This window comes from Taudactylus pleione, unplaced genomic scaffold (genome assembly GCF_031769625.1).
Source record: "Taudactylus pleione unplaced genomic scaffold, aTauple2 ptg000201l, whole genome shotgun sequence".
NCBI classification, from domain to species: Eukaryota; Metazoa; Chordata; class Amphibia; order Anura; family Myobatrachidae; genus Taudactylus; species Taudactylus pleione.
This window is the reverse complement of record NW_028284603.1, coordinates 25,037,257-25,041,384: the sequence shown is the minus strand read 5'-3', so window position 1 is coordinate 25,041,384 and position 4,128 is coordinate 25,037,257. Positions and strand designations below refer to the sequence as shown.

Here is a 4,128-nt window from a genome sequence, read left to right as displayed (position 1 = left end):
AGAATGTCCCCTGATCAGTTTTAAACGTTGGTGCACATACTGTATATGGGAAATCTACTACCCGGGTTATGTGGACTCCTTTGTAATCATGTTCTGGTGAGTATGGGTGACTTTAGGGATTGTCTTCCTGTGATAGTCTGGTAATGCAGATTTCATTGTACACAGAAAGTGAGGGCTGCCACTGTCTGTGCTGCTCTGTATATATATAACCCTCTCCTGAGGTACAGCTGGAGCTCAGCACTATCTATCTCAGCAGTACTCACTGATTCCTTGTTTTCAGCTCAGCAACACTTTCAGGCTGCCAGTCTATGGAAGCCAGGACTCTTATTAGTGTCTCACCAGGGTCTGCCCCCAGTTATGCAGCCACCTCCCTGGGTCTACCTTGATGTGCCGTCAGCAGCAGGGACACAGCTGGATGCCTGTCTGGCAAGAAGGGGTGGCCAGTCTTAGGTCCCAGCTCCACCTGGTCTGTACCTCCAGAATCTCCACCTCACACAATTCTGGTCTCCATCACACTGCAGTGCTCACACCCAGCCATTCTGTCAGCCAGCACTTCAGCAGTGCAGCTCCTCCTTCCCTAGAGGTTACCTCAGCTCTGCCCTGATCAACTGCCACCTCCAACTGTTACTTGCATTACCACCTGACACACTCATGTGACATTGTGCGCCTGACCTCTTGAGCAGTTGTAAAGACTGCTGGGAGTTGTAGCCTGCCTGTGTAATGCATATACATGTCAGCGCAATCCACAGTATCAGCGTAATACTACGCATAGCCGGGTATTACATACTTCCCCGCTGAAAATATGCGTGTCCTCACGCTGTAACATATAGATTCCAACATGCAGCAGTCTTTTACATTTTTTTTTCTGACAAGTAAATCTATTTACATCTTATTTTTGTAAAAATATTAACTTCTAAAGACAAATGTTTACAGGCTAGTGTGTATACTGAATAAGCCTAGTACCTTTGTTCCTCTTTCCCGACTTTCCCAAAAACCCCTGCAAAATGAATGCTATCTCACTGGAACATATTTCCGTATATTCATGGTCTGGGAATTTATACTCGGATGGTACAGACATTAAGGGCTCATTGTTTGAAATATATGGTTCCTCAATAATAATAGATTCACTCTTCTGTATAATAGAATCTAGGCACTTTGGTTCAGGGGACCCCAACCTCTCCACTGTGGCTGAGTCGATAGCACTTTCAGTGTCTTCTTTACAATTAGCAGCACACATATCTGGTTGATTATGGTGGGCCATTCTATAATGGGTGTCATCCATCCTGGGTTTAATCTGACATAATGGCTCTGAAGGAGGTTGTGGTTGGACAATTCTCTGTAGACTCTGCTTCATCATTTTACCATGTTCCTCTACATTTTGCCCAACTGTTCATCCCAACAATTCACTTTGCTCTGGAACGTCGGGATATTGTTGTTTGTGTGTATATGGTCTTCCTGGATAGCATAGTGGGTAGTGATGCCTCTGGTATGGCCATTGTGGATTATCATCCTCTCCCTTTGCCACACTTTCAACTTCTTCTGGTCTCTCTTTATAATCATTGTATTGATAGTTATGTGGAGGACCTCTGAAACGTGGGTAACGCCAATAATGATTGCAATTTACTGCATATTTGCTGTCTTGGACTGGAACACCACCAGGACCAGTTACATTAGCAGCTCTGACACCCTTCTCTCGAATCACCACATCAAACTCAACTATCTCTCCATCTCCCACACTGCGGAGGTACTTCCTGGGGTTGTTCTTCTTAACTGCAGTATAGTGTACAAATACATCTTCTTTAGTGTCTGCTCGGTTTATGAAGCCATACCCATGTTGTACACTGAACCACACAACTTTACCCAAAATTTTCCTTGTGCTCGTTCGTGGAACATTGCTAGCATGTGGCACACTGACCACTTTAACCTGGTTCTGCAATACTGTTTTTTTACCTGCAGTTTTGGGTTGTTCTTCTTCCAAAGGTGGATCTATTCTCTCTTCTTCCTGAGGGCTGGTCCTCAGCCTCAGGTCTTTGTATTTTAAATCCTCTTGAGGCCACTGTCGTTCTATATGCCTGTTTCTATGACATCCATGATAAAATGGTCTTCGCTGTGGATTGAATTGATCTTTTGGCTGCCTTTTCATCCTTGGTGAGTTCCTCCAATTACTTCCAAAAGCCCTTTGCTCGCTCCTCCAGTTTTCCCAATTTTCTTTTTGTTCTTTTTTCCAAGCTCGCAATTCTTTAGTAAAATCCGCTAAGTGGCTACTTAACACCTCAATTAGATCTATGAAACCCTGCTGGATTCCCTGAGTTACTGTGACTGGAAAAGACTCTCGATATTGGTGTTCCAAGACATTGTTAGGGCCTATTAACTGGATAGCCATTTCTTTAAAGTCTAAAAATGAATCATGTGGGGCTTGCAGCCGAAGAAGTCGCAATTGGGTTTTTATTGTTTCTCCCCTGATGCCTTCAATAAATTGTTCTATCAGAGTCTTGTCGGCTTGCCGGACCTCATCTTCATCTGTCTGACGAATGGCTTTCAAGGCTTCCTGAAGCCCAAGGGCAAAATCTCATATCGATTCCCCATGTCTCTGTTTTCGGGCATAAAAATTCATTTTTAATTCCGAAATCGATTTTGTTTCAAAGATAGTGGTTAGCCGATCTAGAATTTGCTCAACCGTGCTTCTCTCACTACTCGGCCAAGAATTTACCTCTCTTAGAGCAAGGCCACTCAATTGTCCAAGAAGTACTTCTATTTTCTGAGGCTCCGTCAAGCAATATAAGCGGAACAATGACCGCATTTTACATTTGAACTCTGGAAGGTCTCCTGTCTCGGGTATGTGAGAATCTCCTGAATAACTCGGCAACCAAGGAGCTCCGAAGTAATAAGGCATGGTTATAGGTGAAATGGTTGCTATGGAAGGAGTTCCTTGACTGGGTCCATCTCCTTGACCAACTGATGCAGCGAAGGGTTGTTGCTCTGACTGTGACATCTTGTATTTACATGGAAGGGAGCCACCTGCTTTTGACTCTGTAGTTGATCCTGTTCGCAGACGCCAAAAATGTGATACCCCAAAGTAGCATCTATTGATGAGTAATTTCTCACCGTTCTAGTTGTACCTGTTTCTTCTAGTTTTCCACGCCACAGCAGAGAGGCAGGTGGTTCCCAAACAACAACACAATAAATGACACGATAAATAAAATAGTGTTCACTTTACTAAGTTGGAACTCTTCAACAACTCTTGGTCTCCTTAAGCACACAGTTAGCAACAACACTTAAAAATATATATCACAATATATAGCACAATATAATATATTTATGCAATACTTTACATTTATATCACATCACCAATTCTCAGGAATTACTACTTCCAGTTACTAAGTTGACAACCATACTGTACATTATCTTGCTGTACTAATAGTTAACATATAAGATATAGGCAATGTACCCACACAAAATATTTATAACTCTCTAAGAATGTCCCCTGACCAGTTTTAAACGTTGGTGCACACACTGTATATGGGAAATCTACTACCCGGGTTATGTGGACTCCTTTGTAATCATGTTCTGGTGAGTATGGGTGACTTTAGGGATTGTCCTTCTGTGATAGTCTGGTAATGCAGATTTCATTGTACACAGAAAGTGAGGGCTGCCACTGTCTGTGCTGCTCTGTATAGATATAACCCTCTCCTGAGGTACAGCTGGAGCTCAGCACTATCTCAGCAGTACTCACTGATTCCTTGTTTTCAGCTCAGCAACACTTTCAGGCTGCCAGTCTATGGAAGCCAGGACTCTTATTAGTGTCTCACCAGGGTCTGCCCCCAGTTATGCAGCCACCTCCCTGGGTCTGCCTTGATGTGCCGTCAGCAGCAGGGACACAGCTGGACGCCTGTCTGGCAAGAAGGGGTGGCCAGTCTTAGATCCCAGCTCCACCTGGTCTGTACCTCCAGAATCTCCACCTCACACAATTCTGGTCTCCATCACACTGCAGTGCTCACACCCAGCCATTCTGTCAGCCAGCACTTCAGCAGTGCAGCTCCTCCTTCCCTAGAGGTTACCTCAGCTCTGCCCTGATCAACTGCCACCTCCAACTGTTACTTGCATTACCACCTGACACACTCATGTGAC

At 44.2% G+C, this 4,128-nt stretch overlaps 1 pseudogene; it reads right to left on the bottom strand.

Annotated features, from left to right (window-relative positions):
• Positions 1–1,390: 1,390 nt before the first annotated feature.
• On the bottom strand, positions 1,391–2,992 carry LOC148518249 (uncharacterized; annotated as a pseudogene).
• Between the last annotated feature and the right edge of the window lie 1,136 nt (positions 2,993–4,128).